This window comes from Cupressus sempervirens, chromosome 10 (assembly GCF_028749045.1).
Source record: "Cupressus sempervirens isolate cs-2001-9-10 chromosome 10, ASM2874904v1, whole genome shotgun sequence".
Lineage (NCBI taxonomy): Eukaryota > Viridiplantae > Streptophyta > Pinopsida > Cupressales > Cupressaceae > Cupressus > Cupressus sempervirens.
In genome coordinates, this window is record NC_143127.1 from 513798497 (window position 1) to 513823507 (window position 25011).

Here is a 25011-nt window from a genome sequence, read left to right on the forward strand (position 1 = left end):
TAGGGTGAAAGTGGTAGAAATATGGGTGGGGTCATGGGAAGGGTCCTTGGTAGGGTGTTCCACCTCAAAATCCTAGGTGACATCAATAGTTTCATCCCATTTTCCCTCCTCTTTCTTATCAGTATCCTCCTTCAACTTCTCCTTATCATCCCCTAAGGTCTAAGGACTCTCCTCTAAATTAGTCCCTTCCTCCTCCTCCTCCTCCTGAGAGCGTCTGGCCATTTGTTTAAATCTACCCTTGGTCTTAGCAAGCCTATCCCATCTTCTTCTATTCCCACAACATTCATCATCTGAGTCCCCAATCTCCACTTCCACCCTCTTTTCAATTTTAGCTCTTTTATTAGCATCCAGCTCCAAAACCAAGGTTTTATTTTTCCTACTCTTGACCTGGGTTTGACATGGTGAGAGTGTGGAGTTGGGGAATAGCTACCACCCACAAACTCAAGATAAAGGGGGGCACCAATTGGGAGGAAATTATCAATGACTATGACTCTGGGAGGGCAAAGGGCCAAGTGGAGCTGAAATAAATGGAACATGAGCCCTTGGTACAAAATGGTGAAATTAGCCCCTTTCTTCTTTTTTTTCTCCTTGACATCCATAACCATCTCTTCTAGGGCATGCATCAGAAAAAAGAGAATGTAGACTAACTCCCTATTATGAAAGTGATTAAGAAAAGGGAAATGGTAAAAATAACACATGCAATATCTACCTTCTAGGGTGAGATACTTCATTATGATCAGGCACACGTCATCCCAGGGTTCCGATAACTTCTCTCTGAAAACTACCATGATACTTGTCTGGGGCTTCGTCACTTTTGAAAAAACTAGACAGACTAGCTTCATTTGTCACCTTCATCATCTTCTACCACTTCTTGCCAGTTATGTCAAGGTCCGTCACCATAGCTATGGTATCCTCGTTCACCTGGTAGGTGATATGATTGATTGTGACCCTTCATTCCTCTAGTTGTTGACAAATTATTGAGAGCGATTCTCGTCATAACCAGTTATGGCCTGCATGTATGGCACAAATCCCCCTTCCTTCAACATTATCTAGGTTGCCTACCTTTTGGAGAAATCATCCATCTTCATGGGCTCTAGTTTGTTAAGGTCCCCACCCATGAGAACTTTCTCCTCAACGATATCACTTTCCATGAGCTCGGTAATTTTCATTTGCAAGAAAAACACCACCCAGGAAATAGTAGAAGTAGGACTAAAAATGGTGTGTCCGATGGTTAAAATGGCTTCTGTCTTACTCTTCATGGGATGTGATATCGAGAATGTTTAGGCCATCTTAAAAAATCATTATGGAGAGTGTAAATGATCCGAGCATACCTTAAGGATCTGACAGTAATAATAATGATGACTTTTTCCATAATCATCCCATACTGCAAAAAAATGATGGCTCTTTTTTTAAAGTTGGTATTAATTTCCCTCCTTTTTATGTGCCCTTGCATGATGAAATCTACATAATTGATCCTTGCTAAATATCTTGTCATATTTAAGATGATCTTAACCATCATTTTACTAGGAAAGCCGCTAAAAGTGCAACTTCTCCAAATTTGGATAATCATCAACCATAGTTCAGCAGGGTCCTTTCCCTACTTATGAGAGAATTTATGTAATTTGGTAGCATTTCAATAGTCATCCAACTTTTTAGGTTATCCAATTCAAATCCCAAGCCTGCCATAGCATCTGCCACTGCATTGGCTTCCCTGAAAGTGTGCTATAACTCATATTGATCAAGGGTTGTTAGGAATTGCTAAATGTCCCCCATTATGCAATGCAAAACCCAACTTGGTTGAGCACACCCTTAAACAAAGTCAATGATAAGTTTAGAATCACCTTCTATGGTTAATTTCCTAACCTTCATCTCCATGACAAATTTAAGACCCCAAATTAAGGTTGTGGCCTTCGCCACATTATTAGTTCCCTATCCCAGATTCCCCAAGTAGGCTAACAATACTTCTCCCCTAGCATTTCACAACGCACCTCTAGTGGCCGCCAAACCATTTCTCGCTACCCCATCAAAATTGAGCTTGACTGTAGACATTTTTGGAGGGATCCAACAGGTACTTCTTCTTGCTAAAATTTTTGAGTTGTCAAAGTGCTGGCAGTTGGGGAGAATGTTCCAATTTCTAGCAATCTCCCTATCCTTCATGCTCGGGGGTTCTTGTGGAGCTTTGTACTTGGCCACCATAACAAGATTTCTCAATATCTCTCCCACTACCTCCTCCTCTCTTTCTTTATCCTTGAAGGCCTGATTATTCCTCTCTTTCTAGACAACCCCAACAAACATGTTGGGGGAGGATATTCCAAAGGATTTTGAGTCAAGCGTGGTAGAAGGGACAATTCAAGTTCTCCATAAATTGTTCTATTCCTCTATTCATGACCCAATCCAATAGGAATTTGATCCAAATGTAGGACCATACCCTTAAAGTATAGGGGCATTCAAGAAAAAGGTGCACTATGCTTTCCTCTTTCTCCTTGCAGAGATAACATCTGTTAGTAATTGATATGCCTCTCCTCCTTAGATCTTCAGTTGTTAAGATCCTACCATGCATGACCGTCCACCAGAAGGAATTGACTTTTGACATCAAGTGACTATTCCAGATCTTTGTCCAGCTGATGGGGTTCTGATCCTTTTCAAATATAAGGTGGTAGGCAGAATTAATTGAGAATTGACCATTAGTCCTCCTATCCCAAACCACCTTATCAGGTTGAACATGCAAGGGGAGTTTGTGGTAGCTTAATAGTTCCTCCAATTCTTTAACCAAGGGCTCCTCTTTGTTAGGAATATCAGCAGTGGATATGCGTTTTCATTTCCTTTGGACATCAATATAGGCAGCCACCTTCTTTCCCATCATTTTTTTTTATTTACCACCAAATTTTTGTTTAGTTCATAGTTTTGCCACATTCGAAAGATGAAGTTAATTTAATCAATCAAATTAAATTGATTTACATTATTTATCTTACACATAGTAACCCCTAATCAATAGATCTCGTACATTGTCTTGCAAATTTTGTAAGTGATGTTTACTTCAACTTACTTGTTTTTAATTTTGTTTTGTTGTTATCACTAAAATTTACTTACATTTTAAATATACACTTCTAACCATGTATATTTCTTATTTCTTAGACCTATCTCCCCTTCATCCCTTATCTATATTTCTTAAACTTGTCTCAAATGCATCTTTCATATCATCAAAAAAACTTGTCTTCAATGCATCTTTGGTATCATAAAATAATACCTAGAGAACTACAAAAACCAAAAACACCCTCTTCCCAATCTTTTTCCAATACCCCTCTTATACTATAAAAAACCGTGTCGGGATAAGCATTAGCATCTTCCAAGACTGATTCAACTAAAGCAAATCTCCCTCGAGATAACCCCACATTGTGATTTTAATACTTTGCATGCCATCTACACACAATACTATTCGAATAGGTTTATTAATATTGACCGGTCCAGAAGGATCAAAAATTTAAAACGGAAAAAAGTTTGGCGTCGGGATTTAAGCATTGCTTCGGTCATGGCACCGGCTACGGTGCAACATATTTGCACCGGCCAGGCCCCTCCTCCATCCTCCGACGACTCCATCCTGACTTTGCAGGCGTAGGTACAAACGGGCAGGCGCAAGTACAAACGTCTCTTCTATTGCGTCGTATGTTATCCGACGCTGCCCTCTGCCATCCCCTCCGCCATCCAGCTTGTCCAACAAGCAATATATCCTGCCAGTTTTTTGCAATTAATATTAACCAAACTCATAAATGACAAAACTTATGCAATTAATTTTTTTGTTTTAAATATATAGTAATATAGAAATAAAATAAATGTTGTTTATTTTATAGAAGTAATAAGTTTTTTAAAGAAAAATTAGTTGCTTGAAAGATAAGATTAAATCAATTGATTATTATATTAATTATATTATGAAATTCAATTAATAATTTAGTACATTAAAAAATAAAATAATATTTTTGCATAGTTATATTTAACATATTTAAGATTTCTAATTGATTTTGAAAAAAAAAAAAATTTAAAAATTGAAATGAAATAGTTTAAAATTAATAATTATAATAAATTAATTAATTAAATTTAACAATATTTTATTTCTTTTATAAATACAACATAAAAATACATATGTTTTCAAATTTGTTTATTTTTTAACATAGATGTTTATGTGTTGTCTCCATTGTCATGTAACATGAATAGTTCCTCATTTATTTATTAAACTTATTTAATGACAACAAACTAAGCAAGTATCAATTTGTGATATTCCTCTCAAGATTTAAGTGTGTGATTTTGAGTCAAACTCATTGACCCATGTTTCATGAGTAGTGATTCAACATGAATCCATCTCTCATGAGTATAAATGTAACACTTAGCACTCATTGGATCTAGGTGATGCTCACAAGGGTGAAGCACCAAGACTTTCTGAGAGGTCACCCATCCTAGTACTACTCCATCTTGAGTGGACTTAATTATGGAGTTTCATCCATGGAAATGATCTCCTACTTATCAAGTATCAATTTTTTGTACAAAATAATTCATAAGACAACCATGTTGAATATAATTTCTTAGATAGTTAACCTACTTAATTGTTTCATTTTATATATTCTATATCTTGTCATCTTATTTTCTTCTAAGTAAGAATGAGAAAAATTACATGATTCTTAACCACATAAAATGTTACAAAAAAATTGCTTAATTTGACCATGTTATTCATAACCATACACATATGTTATTTCAACATTTGTGTTATTGCAATACTAAAGTTGGATCAAACGTTACATGCTAACTTTAATCAAATAACACATGGAAAGTTCAAGACAACATAAATATATGAAGATGATGAACAACTATTTTACCAAAATATAACTCAAAGCATCATAATGCTTTCACTATGAGACAAAATCAAATCCCTTGTAAAAGCACAAAATCAAGGAAGTAATATTTGGATGATAAAATAATACAATATGTTTTGAAAATCTTTCATAGTGAAGCTCTTAGTCTTGACTTATATTGACCTCTCTTCTAATTGGAACCATTTTATCACTTCGATAAATTTACAAAAAAGTGTTGATCACCATCCTCCATATAAACATCATCAACACCTGCAAATATATTGTGTTAATAATAAAATTCATTTTCAAACTAAAGACACAATTGATTGAAGTTCATTTCGTATTTTCCTTACCATCTCTACTTTGCATTGTGTTCGTTCTTGCTATTGTTTGATTAAGATCAATAAAATATGGTTGCATGCTTTTTTGAATTTTTTGTTGATCATCTAATTCAAAAAAAGCATTAACATTTAATATATATCATCAATAAATTTAAAATATAGTTGTCAATTTAATACTCATAATTATGTTTATTTCATAACTTCATTACCATATCTAGCTTCTATTGCATCATTTTTTGTTGATGCCTGATTAGATTCAATGGAATCTAGTTGCATGTATTCTTGATTTTTCTGTTCATCATCTAATCCTGCAATAATATGAACATTTAGTATGTAAACTTTGGCAAAATAAATTTACAAACTAAAGACTTATAATTCATTGATTTATATAATGTCATTACCTTGACTAGTATCTATCACATCCATTGCTGTTAATGTTTGGTTAAGATCAATAGAGAAGGGCAATGTAAGTTGTTGAGCATCTTGTTGATCATCCAAATCTACATAAAAAACTTATATTTAACATTTTAACTTATATAAAATGTTCAAGTATAAAATTAATTTATGTACATAATCTAAACAATATTAAAATTACTATCTACCTACAATAACTTGTTCAAAGGTATGGATAGGGATAGTATTGATCATTGACGGTTGATCTCTAATAATTGTATCTTGTACATACATAAGTGGTTAGAACTATGAACCAAGTATTTTATTATAAAAGTAACAAAGACACTTAATAGCTAAAAGCTTACCATTTGGAAACTTCACTTCACCAATTGTTGTATGGTTTAGATCAATGGAGAAAGGTAATTGACGCTATGGAATACTTTCTCGATCACCCAAACTTACAATGAAATATGATTAATACATGAAATGAAAATAAGAATTATTTCTATGTAATTATAAAAATACTTTTTCTTAAAAATACACTCACCTTGTTGCCTGATAATATCTCTTTCTTCTTGAATAGCTATATTTGAGCGATTTATGACCTTTTTCTTTTTCTTTTTCTTTTTGCATCCTATAGAGGGGAACTGGAAATTTTCATTCTCCTCAACTCTACTATTTAAGTTTCTAGAGAGGGATTTACGCTTTTTGTGAATGGAATGACTTTTTTTCATTTTACTTGGACTAAACCATGGTGCTATTCGTCTCATAGATATGTTATCTGAGCCAGGGATTGGTTTAAATTTGGAAGATGAAGCAAGAGATGCATGAATTTCTCTAAATTTGTCAACAGATTGACTAAAGATATCTTTGTCATAATCACTAGTTGGTAAATTTTCGAGCAATGAATTTAAATAATCAACAGATTTTTGAAACTTATCATTGATAGTAGTAGATAAATTCCAACTATCTACAATACAAATGTAATAACAAAGTCAGAATTACTGATAAATATTGAAATTTCATTAAAAATGATAGTTATGAAATTTACCAATTTTGTCACCTTCACCAATGTTAACCTCAAGCACATCTTGATTTCCAGAAAGTATACAGTCATCTACAATTGAAATATTACGTAATTAATGTTAAGAATTATAAAATCATTTAATATTTAACTATAGAGATCATATTGATCATTACCAATGACATTAATGTCATGACTCGATCTTCCCATGACTTCCTCATCATCAACGACCAATGGAGTAGAAGCTTCTGTAATTTTAAATGAGACTAATATAGTTAACATAGATTTTTTTTAATAAAATGTAAATATATTAATTGCTAAATTTTAAATGATACTTACCAACAACTTTATCATGTGTGTTTCTCTTTATAATATATAAGATCTTCAACACATGTTTGCATGTGTTTCCTCTTTTTGCCCATTCACAATCACACACATGCAAATTTGGTCCAAATTTCCTTACGAAATACCATTTTGCTGGAATAGTTTGACTTCTAACTTTATATGTGTTTGGTAGCTGGTCATCTTGATAGCAATTAGTATCTGGTATTAATTTTGATCTTTCTAATGCAGTTATGTAATATCTTTCCTTTTTGAAGTTGGTTAAAAATCCAGATTGTTGCAAATATCTTTTATTTTTATAGAATGGCTCTACCCTATGAAGAAGTGTATAGATGAGCCAATCCATTCTTCTTGTGCATTTCCTAGAACAATCACTTAGATGTTGACTCTTGATGTGGGAGTGATATGACTCTATCGAAGCATTAGTTTCTTGATTTGCATGAGGGAAGCTCCGAAAGCTTTTTGCCCACATCGCTAGAAAAACAAACATGACACCTTAGCATATAGAATAATTAATTTAAATTATATAAATTCATAATAAAATATAAAAGATAATCTTGATGGTCGTACCAATGCGACTCTCATCATGGCACCAATAATTCTGAAAGTAATTAATGAATTCCTTCTCTTCTTTGAATTCCTCTATGAACTTCATTATCAAATCAGTAATGGCATCTTCATTTTCATGCATTGCATACATTATCTCACCCAGTCTATCAAATATTCTTGTTCCAACATCTTTATTTTTAACAAATTTGGATTATATACAACAATATAGAGTTATGATGTTATGTATGTGATTTTTCATATATTCTAATAAAATATTAACTTACTTGTACACATTCTTCAGCCATGCCCTACGCACATGCCAGATGCATAACAACACTCGACACTTAAAGGATAATCTACAAGATAATTAATTATCAAAGTTCATAAGTAGTATTCTAAAAAAAATAATTCTTAAATTGAAACTTGTTTATGCTAAAAATTGGAAAACATATATATGTATAAACTAAACATTAAAAATTTGCATTCTTCTAACTATAAACTAAGGTTGGAGAAAACCTTATTGCTTCAATCTCGGTGCTAGCATCATCTGTCATGAATGCATTGACATGCCAATCTTCTCTATATTGTTTCCCTCTTTTACAAATCTCCATTAGCCATTCATTTATATCCTCAACTTTATTTCTTGAGGATATGGCCCATGCAACCGGTACACCAGCTTCTTGTTCATCAAATACAAGCAAAGTATAAAGTTGATACTACACATGAAAAAAGAAACAATATATTAATTTTTTAGAAAAATAAAACTAATGGCTAAATTAAAATCCATAAAAATAAAAATAAATTGTTCTACTCAGACAGTATTTGTTTGTTGAGAATGTGGAGTCCATCGCAATAATTGAATCATGTGAATGTTTCACCATCATCTCTTGCATCCATGGTGAAATGTCCCTTTTTCTAATTTTATATGATATTCCCAACCTCTAATCAGATTTTCAAGATCAAACAATTAATATCACAAAGATCCACCAAATTTCTCAAGAAACCCCAAATCGGGTATGCCAGAAATTGTGCCAAAAGCTTCACAGCTTCACCTATCATTAATAAATCTGAAAGTGGACATTTTTACAGAAATTTCAGCAGCATAACAGCCTACAAAATGACATTTCCAGATCCGTATATCCTTTACACAACAGTTCTCAAATATAGGACAAAAACTATGCTCATTGGGCACTCGAAATTAACACAAAATGCCCGAAAATACCACAAAAACACTAATAATCTATCTCAGAAGTTTAATCACATACCAATACATATATTCAGCTCTATTTTAACAGCTTAAAGTCTGAAATACAACAGCAACTCAAACTGATATGAAATACTCAACTGAAAACACCAAACTCATACAAAAAACACACCCGAAAACCCACAAATCTACACTGTTCAGCACAAAGGCAAACTCTGTATGAGCATGCACATGGAATGGCTTCAAACTCCTGTCCTTAGCCTTCTTGGAAACCTGCAAACTCCCGTTCTTGGGTCTCCCTGGAAACCTACAAACTCCCGTTCTTGGGTCTCCTTCTCCACAGGTTTGGCAACCTCTGAAGAATAACAAAGAATGAGCCAAAAATCAAGTTCTGGAATCCCCCCAAAATGCCTCCAAACCCCTTAAAAGAGGGCATAACTGTAACTCACGTCCAAGAGAGGTTAATGAAACATATTTTAATAATAATTTTCATTTATTATTCCAACGGTTTCCAAAGATTAACCGCCTTTTTTCGAAACTTCACTTTCTTGGGCCTGCCTGCCTTAGCAAAGATTATTATTTTTTAATTATTTGAAAAGGGGACATGACAAGTCCTCCCCTCCCAAACATTGCTTGTCCTCAAGCAATGGCTGAACAATAAACCATTCAATCCACCTGGATCCCAAATGTAGTCATGAACTATACTATTGTCAATTAACACAGGCTCCTGCAATATCCTCTGCAATATAACCAAGAAGAATCTGTAATCAAACTGACAATTACTGCTCAACCAAACTCCAAAGTCACAACTTCTACAGTCAGAAACCCATGAGACACAAACTCTTAGAACATCAAAACCCAAGTAAAGTGGACTACCAACACAGTAAATACCATCAATGCATTCCACTGGCCTATACGGAACGTACAATCCAACTCTGCAACAATGGTGAATGCTCCCGAATGAAACTGTACCAAGTATGGAGAATCCACACACTATACAATGCCTGCAGTCAACACAACTCTATAGATCACCGACCACTATCTCATAACCATAACTACCATGCACCCCTGATGGTGAAAAGCCATCACAAGATAAATAGCAAGAATTGGAACCCAAACCAAATTTTCCTGCCATCAACTCCTCAACACAAGGATCAAATGCTAACTGATGTACATACCTTGCAATATAATGTTGATAGAAAAAACCAACCTTAGTCAACAGCTCACCAGGAACAAGTGATACAACCCACTGTGACTGATCACCAGCTAAGTCAGGAGATGTCATAGCCAAAGGAGTAGAATCAATAACAAAACCCGCTGAAGCATCACTCTGAAACTCCTGCTCTAAGTCATGTATTATCAAGCTATCAACTGTAGAACCTATTGCCATGTCATGCCCATCACAACCCTCATCCTGAGGTGTCAAACTATCCCATAACCGACGACAAGCACTAGGAACCAAAGTACATCTTTGTATCATCATCTCATCAACATGGTCATCAAAGGTAAATTGATGAGTGTACCTCATAGTGTAATGTCGATAGAATGCGCCAATCTCAGTCAGTGGCTCAGACTGTAATCCAGATGAAACTAATTGCAATTGATCATTAACCATGTTGGAACTAACTACTACCTCCGAAGATATCACCAAGGGAGTAGTATTACTAGCAGGAACCATGCCAACTACCGACTCACCAACATCACACATGATCTTTGATACATCTCTAGTCTCTGTGCCTTCAATACTAGAGGCCACCACCCTGTCAGGCATACAACAATCTGCTACAACACCCAACTCAACTAAACCTGACTCTAGTGGGAATGAACCTGATATGCCAATGTTAGTATCAAGGATGGATGCATCCCCATCTCTACTGTCTCTGACAATCTCGGCTATGGACATCCTCGGATCACAAAACACCATAGCTTGTGACTGTATAGAATCAGGTAAAGACTGTAGTCGCTCTAACTCCATGGTCACCTTAGCCAAATGAAACTGTGACTCCTTGAGAGCCAACTGTGTACTCTCAAGAATCTCAGAAGTCACCTCAAGCTGCTCAATAAGCTCAATCACCTCATCTTCCTTGGCCAACAATGCATCATATGCTGTACTGCCCCACTCCATAAGATAATCTCTGTCGGCTACCAACTGCATATAATTCTGTCTCAAAATCTGAATAGCCTCCCATAAAGAGTGGATCTCTGTCAAGGAAAGATAACTACCTCCCTGCTCATCACTAGTAGGAGAACCCCATCCATAAACTGCTAACAACTGACGAGCAGCATCAAAATGCTGGCAAGTGATAGCAATGTCTTGGTCACTAACTCTTAATTGATTAGACACATGATTGCACTGGCTTGACTGTCTCCTACAAACCTCCTCTGATGCACTATCTAAAGGAGTATCCTCAAAGTCACTAGTCTCTAGAGTATTACAATCCATACCCTGTGAATCAAATCTAAAGCTCATATCAACATACGGAGTATCAAAAACATTAGCACTGCTGTCCAACTCCTCTGTACCCAAGGAAACTAAGTTTTCAAAACTGCCCACTACATCCTCCTGGATGTCATCAATGCCAATATGATCCTGGGACTCATCTGTACACACTGCCAAATATGAAAGATCATCAACACATTCCAGCAAGTATGGTCGACTGGATATATGAACAAAGCCCAACATCGGTGTATAAAAACTAATACCAACATCAGACAAGATACTGGCACAAGAAAAGAAAACACCATGTAATCTGCTAATCAAATCCATGATAGCACCCAAACAAACACTGCTACCAAAAAGTGTTAAAGATCTCCAGTCAACTGAATCCCAAATGCCAATATAAAAATCTCGAGTCCATATCTGTAAACTAGAATCAACTGGTAACTCAAGCAAACTCCTCACCTGAGTAATATGACCAATACCAACTAACTCCACATACCTGTCATGATGAGATAATGAAGTCACAATACTATCTTTGTTCACCTTCAGCTGGATGGACAAATCATGTGAAGTACTACCAGCCTCAACCTCATGTGGTGAAGCATCTAACTGTGCCTGGTACTCTTTCTTAGCAAAATCATGAATGCTCAATGTCTGCTCATCTCTACCAGGTATCTCACCATCCTGCACAACAACATCCTCATAATCATCATCTGAACCCACTACACTGTAGTCACTGCTTGTTGTAACTATACCATCCTGAATACCTATGGCATCACCCTTTGACGACCTGTAAACAATTGTCTCAATTTGAGTATCAAGTTGACCATTACTATCAATCTATGTAATATCCTTTCCCACCACCTCCTGTGGCAGAGTAGAATCTGAGACCTCTACCTGGCTATCAGCTAGTTTCTCAAACTCCTCATGCAAGTTCTTGGGAATTGTGTCATCTATCTTATGAGAAAATCTGCCAAATAGAAATCCAATCAACTTATCCACCTTAGCTAGGTCAGACAACATGTCATTCATTATACGATGGTGCTCAATCAACTATTCAGACATGTCATGGCTTATTTTCATAAGTTTATCTCGAATGTCCAAATAACCATCCTTTCTACTATTTTGACTCTGGTTATCAATTGTCCAAGATCGTGTCCTCTGAGACTCTGTACTATACCTATCCATTCTGGATAAAGTAGAGTGTAACCCCAATAGGATATAGCTTCTTCAAACACCAAGAACTAACATGCAAATGATTAGAAGTAGCATGCAACCATAGATTTTGACATGCAACTGATTAGAAGCAACATGCAACCACCAAATTCACCAAGAACTAACATGCAAATGATTAGAAGTAGCATGCAACAATAAATTTTGACATGCAGCTGATTAGAAGCAACATGCAATCATAAATTATGACATGCAAGATCTGGGTAGTTGTCAAAACTGACATGCAAGATCTGGGTAGTTGTCAAAACTGACATGCAAACTTCTACAACCACCAAATTCACTAAGAACTAACATGAAAATGATTAGAAGTAGCATGCAACCATAAATTTTTACATGTAGCTGATTAGAAGCAACATGCAACCATAAATTATGACATGCAAAATTTGGGTAGTTCTCAAAACTGAAATGCAAGATTTGGGTAGTTATCAAAACTGACCTGCAAACTTCTACAAACTCTCAGGCTGGCAAGATCATGGCTCTGATACCACTGAAATGTCCCTTTTTCTGATTTTATATGATATTCCCAACCTCTAATCATATTTTCAAGATCAAACAATTAATATCACAAAGATCCACCAAATTTCTCAAGAAACCCCAAATCGGGTATGCCAGAAATTGTGCCAAAAGCTTCACAGCTTCACCTATCATTAATAAATCTGAAAGTGGACATTTTTACAGAAATTTCAGCAGCATAACAGCCTACAAAATGACATTTCCAGATCTGTATATCCTTTACACAAAATTTCTCAAATGTAGGACAAAAACTATGCTCATTGGGCTCCCGAAATTAACACAAAATGCCCGAAAACACCACAAAAACACTAATAATCTATCTCAGAAGTTTAATCACATCCCAATACATATATTCAGCTCTATTTTAACAGCTTAAAGTCTGAAATACAGCAGCAACCCAAACTGATATGAAATACTCAACTGAAAACACCAAACTCATACAAAAAACACACTCGAAAACCCACAAATCTACACTGTTCAGCACAAAGGCAAACTCTGTATGAGCATGCACATGGAATGGCTTCAAACTCCCGTCCTTAGCCTTCTTGGAAACCTGCAAACTCCCATTCTTGGGTCTCCCTGGAAACCTGCAAACTCCCGTTCTTGGGTCTCCTTCTCCACAAGTTTGGCAGCCTCTGAAGAATAACAAAGAATGAGCCAAAAATCAAGTTCTGGAATCCCCCCAAAATGCCTCCAAACCCCTTAAAAGAGGGCATAACTGTAACTCACGTCCAAGAGAGGTTAATGAAACATATTTTAATAATAATTTTCATTTATTAGTCCAACGGTTTCCAAAGATTAACCTCCTTTTTCCGAAACTTCACTTTCTTGGGCCTGCCTGCCTTAGCAAAGATTATTATTTTTTAATTATTTGAAAAGGGGACATGACACATGGTGTTTGGATGCCTATGATAAATGGAATATTTTCTTTATTTTTTGGTGTTTTATAAAAAAAGAAGTTATCTTTCTCCTCTATATGCCACAAACATACACTTTTTGCATCATCCTCATTTTTCTGTGAATGTAGGGAACACACTCTTTTCCATGCATTTAACACATCATTTCTTAGCAAACAAGTATCCCTCTTATTCATCAACTTTGTTAGACTAGAATCTAGGTAATGTCGTTGACATATTGTGTCAATCCCTACGCCCATCAATAGTAAGGATTCAATATATGATTTACATTCAGTTGATAACCTTGGTGCAAAACTACTCCTTGGATCACCAGAAGGGTCATTTTTTCCATGACAAAATTCACCATTGGCATCTTGATGACTAAATTCATTATATATAATTATTGCAACATTTGGTCTACCATACATAACCCTAACATTAAAATGAGTTTGACAACCCCTTTTTTGAATAAAATTGTGACTTCTTTCCTTGCTTGTTGGTGCATTTCTTTTATCTAGTGGCCCAAAAGCACAATGATAACTGTTTAAACATGTGAAAAAATATAAGTTAATGGATATAAAAAAAAGTGACATGCTTAATCAATTTATTAAAACAGACAAACCTTGAATACATCTTTGTGGCATGATTAGTAGGTTCTATCAAATTACTCTCCAAAATCCTTTTACGCACAAATGTTGTTTCAGTACTATTGAATAAACCTTCCCCTTTGAAAAAGTGAGGGAGCCTCTCAAGAGGGATAGCAGCACACCAATCTATTTGTTGTTTATTATCATCTCCAATAGGTGTCCATTCAAGTTCACAACTTGAGAAATGATTTCCTTCATTTGGGATGTCTTGCACATCTAACTTGATAAGTGATTCTCACTTATTTTTTCTACCCATCCTGAAATTTTTTAATATTGTTAGTGACCCTTAATATTGTTAAAATACGTAAAAAAGTTTTTATAGTGGTACCATTAAATCTATATTATAATACATGAATTTTTTGAAGTACACAAAAGTAAATGTAATTTGAAAATTTAAAAAAAAAACCAAGATGATTCTAAATCAAACAAAAACTTTATGAAAACATAGGTATTCAATTCCATTTCTTACTTCAAGGAAGTACAAATTTATGAAAGTAGAATGAATGTAAAATTTATATACATCTTAAGTATCTTAGTAATTCTACATGGATGTAAATATACCAACATGTGTCAAAATGAAATAGTTAAAAAAAAATTGGAATAAACTTTGCATGTATTTTCATATGTCATGTTTTATTATGCTCTAATTATTTTCATTTGGCAACCCCTTTTTTGTATAAACTTTCATATCTTTTTCACCTTTTTAATGTCTTTACATTTTTTCCTATTATCCTTGGGCCCAAAAGCACAATGATATCTATTTAAGGACATGTAGAAAACAATATATTAATCAACATGATAAATTATATATATATATATATATATATATATATATATATATATATATATATATATATATATATATATATATATATATATATATATATATATATATATATATATATATATATATATATATGACATGCTTAATTATATGGAAAATGTTAAGCATACTTTGAATACATTATGGTACTATGGTTAGTAGGGTTTTCCAATTTGGGCTTTCTATGAGCTTTATGTAGAAATGTTGTCTTGATGTCATCCTGCAATATACCTTCTCCTTTGATAAAGTGAACAAGTCTCCCAAGAGAGATAGCAGCACATAAGTCAAGCTCCTAGATATTTTCATTTTTGATAGGTATCCATTTAAGATCATTCATTGAAAAAAGATTTCTTTTTTTTGGAATGTCTTGGACATGTAATCGAATGAGTAATTCTCATTTCAATCCCCTACTCATTCTGTACAATATTTGGCTAATTAGTTCAAAGAGATCAATGCGCTCTTGAAAGAGAATGAAAGAAGGCAAGAATGAATTTATCAAGGATAGGAGGCACACACCGTACACAACCTTCATTCATACCCAAAAAAGTCCTTAGTAATGGAGGCAAAGAACTAAGGCTTGTGAAAGGAGATCTTGATGCCAACATGGAGGCTTATATGAAGATTGATCCAAAAATAAGACAACAACTCCCATTTATCCAGTTTCACAACTTAAAGAATGGATCAATGGGAAGTCAAACGAACCATTTTTTTCAAAAAGGATCTGTAGAATAGGATGTCTAGGTTGACACTAGCAACATTTGATGGTACAAAAAAAGATTCAGCACAAGCATGGATCCAAAAGTTAGAAATTAATATTAATATAGTTGGCATTGGTATAGTTGGATATCAATATATATTAATATAGTTGAAATTGGTATACTCACAACATATTTGTTTGTTGAAAAAGTGGAATCCAGTGCTATAATAGAGTTATGTGAATATCTCACCATCATCTCTCGCATCTATGGTGTTTGAAAACCTATAATAAATGGAAAGTTTTCTCCACTATTGGGTGTTTTATAGTAGAAGAAGTTGTCTTTTTCCTCTACATGCCATAAACTTAAACTTTTGGCATCAATTTCATTGTTTTGTGATCGAAGGGAACACACCCTTTTCAATGTGTTCATTACATCTTTTCTTAACAGAAATGTGTCCCTCTTATTCATTAACTTCATAACCAAGATCCAAATAATGTTCTCACATATTGTGGAAACCCCACACCCATCAATAACAATGACTCAATATAAGATTTATATTCATTTGACAATCTCGGGGTAACCGTACTCCTTTGATCGCTAGAAATGTGTTATGTATGTACATTAATTTAAGCTTATAATAATTTTGAATGAACTTGAGTACAACTAACATGGGATGTAATCTCAATGGGATAATTTTGAGATGACCAAGAAAGGCAAGAATAATGACAAAAGGAAAGAATTGTATTGGCATCAATGACAAGACATCTCCAAATATGTGATAAAAATCTCTGAAGTACACATAATTTACACAATATTTTCTTCTCCAAGTATGTTATCTTTTCCAATTCATCTTCTCTAATTTTATCATCCATTAGGTGAGAAGATTTAGGTGATAATCTAGGAGGAGCAAGAAATGGAGAGCAGTATTGATTTCTTCCAAAAAAATCATTTGTTGAAGTAGTTCCATCAATATCTTCATGAGTTATGTGAGATCTCAATGTTTCAAACCCATGTTGCCTTAATAATCTATCAATCATCAACTCATACATGCTTTTATCTTTGCTTCCAGTGAATAACATGTTGGCGCTCAAAATTGCAGCCCTGATTTTGAGCACTATTGAGAAATTCAGCCCTATGAAAGCTTTTTGATACCTATGTACCTGACTGCCAGTCTGAAGCCTAAAAGGTGTTTAATGTTTCTAACACCCTATTTTCAACCTGTCTAAGTGTTCTATGAAGTTAAAATCATCATTCTGAGTCATTTGGCGAAGTCTTGCTTTCAGAAATTGTCAATCTTGCATTTTCACCTAAGTGTCAAACAACGACAGGAGGTTGTGTTTGTGATTGAATATCTCACACCTAGAATTACATCATGATTCACCACTTTGGAAATATCTAGTGTCCATACTTGAGAGCCTATGTTTCAAATTTTGAGTAATTTCGAGCTCGTTTGACTAGGTTTTGAATCCCTCAAAGTTGGTAGTTTACTGTTTTCACACATTTGCAAAATATTCAAAATTCTGGGAAGCCATGTTTGACATGTTGTAACTTTTGACCAGTTGACCCAAATGTTAAAATTCCTTTTGCGTTGCATTTTAGACGTTAGAGACCTATCATGTTTCAAATTTTAGCTTTTGACGAATCCGTTTGATCAGTTTTCAAATGCGATTCCAAACAGAATTTCTAAAGTTTTACTGGTGTCAGTATTTACAGATTGATTGGAAACCCTATTCATGATGTCATATCTCCTGATCCGTGATAGGTGAGATCGAATGGTTGGTTTCCCTATGTTCTATACTGAAAATACTCCAGGTGTGTCAATTTTTATGTCTTGACGAATTCGTCTACACACTTTTCCAAGCCAATTCCATTTGCAAAAATCGCTTTCTGTCATTGTTCCCAGTTTGCAAAATCCAAGTAGCCAACTTCAAATGCTCGCCAAATTTTCCTTGTGATCCATCATGAGCCCAAATCGTATAATCATATTCTCCTCATGACAATGTACTCATGCCCTAGATTCCAGATCCCCAAGTGCCCATATGTCCAGTTTTCCAGGCCATTTCCAAACGGACTTTCCAGTTTTCTAACATGTTTATCTGCAGGTGAATTTAAGTTGGCAACTTCGAAGGTCAATATCTTGTGACCTTAATGTCATCATGCAACGAGATCTGGCAGGCCTATTGAACATGTTAGAGAGAACAGAGATCCTGAGTTTCAGAGCTTGATCAGGTGTTTATGTCAATTTTTTTAAAGTCAAGCAACAGGCCTCCTGAAAAAGTTTTCACAATGGTGCGAAAATAATTGAAATAAGTTTTTAATGGTAAATCAGTGGTTAAAATGGATTCCAGTAAGCTCAAGATAATCAATGGACCAGTTTGCCATATTAGTGGTTTGGAAACGAAATTTTTTTAGCCGGACCCACTTTGGGGCCCAGCTAAATTCATCAGATTTGCGATAACTGGACCAGTTGGATCCATGAAGGCACATCTTAGAATGAAATTACCAATTCAAGTATCTCCATTACAATGATTGGATTGAAAAAATTACTCCTATATATATCAAGATGGAAATATACATAGTTTGAGAGACAAACATGATATTGATCAAAAAAAAAAAATCAAATGGGTTTGCTAAAAGGAAATCCAAGAGAAAATATAATGGATGTGTTGATAATGGGAGTTAGCTGCAGATGTGTCATATTCTCATCAGGGTAATTGGAAATGGGTAACGTTTTCAAACACCAACATAACATGTCTTGCTTAAAAAGACATAATGTGCCAATATAAGTCTCATGATTGGTTAACACAATATGCCATTGTTGGTCTCACAATTGTGGAATTATCCAAGAGTTATAATGTTCTATAATAAAATGTAATAATATGAGATAAATTGATATGAGATAACTTCCTTCACTTACTAACTCAAAGATAGCTATGATGCAAGGATTGAAAGTGACAACAATTTTAGACACTCAAGATTAGGTCCACAATGGTCAAATAAACTTAGGAATAACAAAAAGACAGTTACCCTAGAGTCCAAATGATGATTGATGAATTGTCCTTTTTAAACCAACTAAGATCAATTTCAGATTTATAAATAATAACCAGGCACATAGAATAACAATCAGGGATTTCAAGCAAACATCTACAAGCAATGGGCAAGGGACAAAGCAACCTTGCACATGAACAAAAATAGTGTCGTAGTATGAATCTAATCCCTAAAACCACTACTGTGTATGTTCTCAAAATATTTTTCAATCACGCACATAGTCTTAGAAAAGAAAATTTGGCAGCACTAAGGTTCTTAGTAATGGTCAACTCTGCAGCTTTTGCAATCTAGAGTGGGCGAAATCCAATCTTGGCGTACCAGGGTTTTGACATATTCCAAGAATTTAATCAATCGAAGATACTGAGGAGATCCAACAATCCAACAAAAGACTACACCCGTGAGGATTTCCCCCACAAGGACATTTATATAGCAGTTGCTACTACCACGTCAAAAATGGCTATTACCGCTTGAGGTACCATCCACGTGGTTGACCCAATAAAGGGAATGTCCACTATGATTTAACCCTCTCTAATCAAGGAAGACTCACAAAGTTGTACCACATGGAGACTTGGTTTGGATTCAAAGGTTCCAAGTTTCTGATGTGCCCAAAAGGGAACAGAGCATACTCCTCTAGCCTCTTCACCTTACCCAACCATAGCAAACAAGATTTTTTGACACGCTAATTTGAAATCACCTCACTAAATTTTTGAAAAATCCAACAACAAACACCACTAGTCTCAAAAGAGAAAGTACTAATGGATGTTGAGGACAAACCCAAACAGAATAGTGAGACAATGACAAATATCCTTCCCTACCTATAAGGGGATCTGTCGTCAAGAGGAGCTTCACATGGAAAGAAAACGAATGAAGCTCAATCTCTCAAGATCTCCCAAATAGTGTTCATAGGGCCTAATTACTATGTGAAACATATATGTGTGAAAGCAAATCTAGATCCAATTTTAAAGCACCAAATGAAGTGTGAATCTATGAAAGCATGTAAAAACACTCAAGCCAAACACATGAGATGTTCATTTTAGTTCCAAATCAAAATGTTATAGAGATCCAACAAAATACCTAGTAATCCTTGCAACGCATTTTTTTTTGGTACCTTTCATTTATGCTTGAACGCTCACTCGCAACGAACAAAACAACAAACAAAACAAGGAAACACAAGATATGCAATATATATACCAAAGCCAAGAGGAATTTCCAAATTAGAGTAAATTAAATGAAAAGGTGTGACCCACTCTCGGTGTAAAAATCTATAAAAATTATAAGATGAGGGGTTTTTTATTTAATGTAAATGTAAAATAATCTATTTTCTTATAAAATAAAGCATGTGACATTTATGTAAGTATTGGATCAATTGTACCACTTATTTTGGCTTCAAAGTAAGTGGATAATAGAACGATATAAAATACAATTCAAATAGCATTATGACCACTTTTAACATTTGCACGCATGAAGGATTCCACAAAATTCATCTAAAAGCTAAATCAATAGTTATTAGTAATTAAGTTATATACAAAGTTGTCAAATCAAAAGTTGTGCATTAAAAAACATGTAGTAGGTAAGGTACATTTTTTGTGCATATATATATATAAGTAACTCAAAAAAGAATTATGTTTACAATGTCATGTACCTATAAGTATGGCAAAGAAAATCATTACAATTTTTAAATTTTGAAACGTGTCATTCTAATTTACATTAAAGTTTTTGAATTAGAGATCGAGCCAGAATCTCATGATAGATAAGTTCAGAGATCACTTATCAACAACTTGAGTTAAATATGAGACTAAGCAAATGGTCAAAATCTATTGCATCATTAAGTAGCTTAGGATTCAAAATTACTATAGTAGCTCTTGGTACTCTTCCCCTAGTTTAATTACAAATTAGCTGAAAGACTTTAGATTATGGACATAATTAAATATTATCAACAAGAAAAAGAATGAAAAAATAATTCAATTTATTATCATCAAGTGCTTTAATAAATATATATTTTAATATAATTATACTTAATTAGGATATTATATTTTTTATGTTTCAGAAAGTTAAAAAGTAAAATATTGAAGATAAAAAATTAACTTTATTATATTCTATTAGTTATAAAATTTATTTTATTACATATGCATTCTTATTAAATTATAAATGATAATAAAATATATTATATTTATTTATATATATTAATTATTGTATAATAAAAATATCTAAAATGATATCTAAAACAGTTTGATCAATATCTAAGAAAAACTAAATTCCTATTGAATGAGGAGGAAAGAGACATTTCATTTTTCCTCTAATGTTTTTAGCTTTAAACAAGAGACATTAATAGTTTTTGGTCCCCATGTAATAATAATAATTTCTTCCAGTTTTGCAAAAGTAAGGGTACTTTTGCAAATTTTTGTTTTTGAGACTGCAAAATTTCTATTTGAAGCTCTTTTATTCGGCAGGCGAATATTCACACTTGGAAATCTCTGGACCTATATTACATCATCTTATTGTTTAGGTAAAAGGTGATATTATTCATCCTGCCTATCTATAGGCGAGACTATTGTTTTTGCCTCATATTTGAGCATTTGTTTGCCTCAAAAACAGTGAATATTTTGCACAAATTGTAATGTCTAGTGGTGTCTGCTAGAAAATAAAGACTAAATTTTCTTGAAAATGTTGAAATCTAAAATTTCCATTGGGCAAGACAACTTCTAGTTGGCTTTGGCTACGGTGCAACCTATTTGCATTGGCAGCCTTCACCATTTGCATGGCATCCCATCCCATGGGCATGAATAGTGTCAGTGTCAGTCTTTATTGTACGCACTCCTCAGTCTGTTCAACAGGTACTGACAAACTTCCTCGTTCGCTCATCATCTAAAAAGAAAATTAAAATATATATTTAATATCTTTTCCAAACTTTCTTTCTCTATGATTTTCCAATTTGTTTGTTCCATAATTTTTTTTAAAAAAACATTCACCTAAGCTAAAAGCATATTATTTTACAATTATATTTTTAAATCAAAACTAATAAAATTAATTATTATTTCTTTTATACTAAAGTAATATTATATGTAATTTAAGTTTTTGATAAATGTATTAATTTTTTAAATCTAAATAATTTTAATTTTTTATAAATCTATCAAATTTTTTTAATATCTTATTTACTAAAAATAATTTTTTTTTGGCTATTTATATTATTTAATAATTTTATTTTTAAACTAAAACTAATGAAATCAATTATTATTTCTTATAAGACTAAAATGATGTTATATATGAAATTAAATTTATAAATATTAAATAAGATTATTTTATCTCTGTTTTATTATGCAAATTAAACTTTTATTTATAAAGTTCATTTATTTTATTATTTGAAAAATAGGAAAAAAAACTATAAAAATCAACAATCATAAATTATTAATAACCATTAAATATATAAAATTCCATCTAAATCTTCACTCAATCCTCCTAAGCCTTGTTGTATTATGTTAAGAAAGTTTTGACTTGATATTACTATTCAGGTGACACTTTTATTTAAGATGCCTAAAGTATCCACAACAATTATTTGATTTAATTTAATTATTTTATTTACATAATTTGATAAAACTATTTTATCTTTTTATATTTAATTTAAATGAATTCAGAAACAACACATTTCTTTGTTTAATTAAAATGAGCATTTATTGTTTGAAATTAAAATAATTTTTATTTAAGTGAATTTATTTAATGTTTATGCTATCTTTTATTATTTTATCAATTCTATTATTTTCTAGATTATCTTTATAAATTATTCAACAAATATGTTTTTACTATTTTAATGTATTTTAGACATATATTGTATATTAATAATCTTGTAATTAGTCTTCTTTTAAAGGAATTTAGAAACAACACATTTCTTTGTTTAATTAAAATGAGCATTTATTGTTTGAAATTAAAATAATTTTTATTTGAGTGAGTTTATTTAATGCTTATGCTATCTTTTATAATTTTATCAATTCTATTATTTTCCAGATTATCTTTATAAATTATTCAACAAAGAAGGTTTTACTAATTTAATGTATTTCAGACATATATTGTATAGTAATAATTTTGTAATAGTCTTCTTTTTCTTCACTCTTCACACTTCTTCTTGTTAAGTTTAAAAATTATATTAGAACTTAATTCTAATTCATCGAGAGAGACTAAAAATCAAAATTGTAACAATTATAGAAAATAAATCTAATTATAGAAATCTCACTTATAAAAATTATAAAATAAATAGATATAAAATTATATAAATTAATTTTCTCTTTTTTAATATTTATATAAGTTAAAATTATAAAAACTATTTAATCTTATTTACAATGTATATATTAAAAATAAATAAATAAATTAAAATAACATCTCACAAAATTAAATAGAAGAATCCTCCACAATATTTTTTACCTTTAAAAATAATAAAAGTTTATAATTATAATTATTTATACAAATAAGAGAAGAGGAAAAAAGTTTAAATAAATGTACTATAAAAATTTGATTTTACTTGATAATTTTTTTAATGAGTATTGAATTTTTTATGCACAAATATTACTTTATAGTAATTTATTGTATTTTTTATGTACAAATATTTCTATTTTATTTTTGTTTCACATGATAGATGTTAATAAACTATGATGTTTTTCTCTGAAATGTAATGTTTTCTTCATTTCTTTAATACAAAAATACCCATTTTTCCAATTTCCTAAAAAACATTCAGCACAATACGAGGTAACAGTATATGATAAATGATTCGCAGGCCCTTTTACATTTTATCTATAAAACAAAGAAATCCAAAGTCTCAAAACATATATGTAGTTGCAAAAATTCGAATCGTAACACTTGGTAACAAGGAAAACTTTGAAATTTCTTTCACCTTTCACACTAAATGTAGAACTTCCATGTACCAAATTCAGACAAACAAAGGGAATGAAAATTTAAATGAACAAAGACTTACCTATGAATGCAAAGAACCCAGCAACAAGCGCTAAAATGGCACTCAGCGGCGAGAACGATGACGCCAAAACTCAGCAACAACGAGACAGACGAAAATTCACCCAGCAAATATGATAGGAAAATGACTCCAGCTCTGTTGATACAAACTCCACGAAAAATGGCGGGACAAGCATTTATGAGTTTGGTTGATATTAATTGCAAAAAGCTGGCGGGATATCCTATTGCTTGTTGGACAAGCTAGATGGCGGAGGGCAGCGTCGGATAACATACGACGCAGTAGAAGAGACATTTGTACTTGCGCCTGCCCGTTTGTACCTGCGCTTGCAAAGTCAGGATGGAGTCGTTGGAGGATGGAGGAGGGGCCCGGCCGTTGCAAATATGTTGGGGGAGGATATTCCTTGAAGGCCTAATTATTCCTCTCTTTCTAGACACCCCCAACAAACATGTTGGGGGAGGATATTCCAAAGGATTTTGAGTCGAGGGTGGTAGAAGGGACAATTCCAGTTCTCCATAAATTGTTCTATTCCTCTATTCATGACCCAATCCAATAGGAATTTGCTCCAAATGTAGGACCATACCCTTAAAGTATAAGGGCATTCAAGAAAAAGGTGCACTATGCTTTCCTCTTTCTCCTTGCAGAGATAACATCTGTTAGTAATCGATATGCCTCTCCTCCTTAGATTGTCAATTGTTAAGATCCTACCATGCATGACCGTCCACCAGAAGGAATTGACTTTTGACATCAAGTGACTATTCCAGATCTTTGTCCAGCTGATGGGGTTCTGATCCTTTTCAAATATAAGGTGGTAGGTAGAATTAATTGAGAATTGACCATTAGTCCTCCTATCCCAAACCACCTTATCAAGTTGAACATGCAAGGGGAGTTTGTGGTAGCTTAATAGTTCCTCCAATTCTTTAACCAAGGGCTCCTCTTTGTTAGGAATATCAGTAGTGGATATGCGTTTTCATTTCCTTTGGACATCAATATAGGCAGCCACCTTCTTTCCCATCATTTTTTTTAAAGGTTTCTATATGTCACTGAACTTGTTGTAGATTAGTG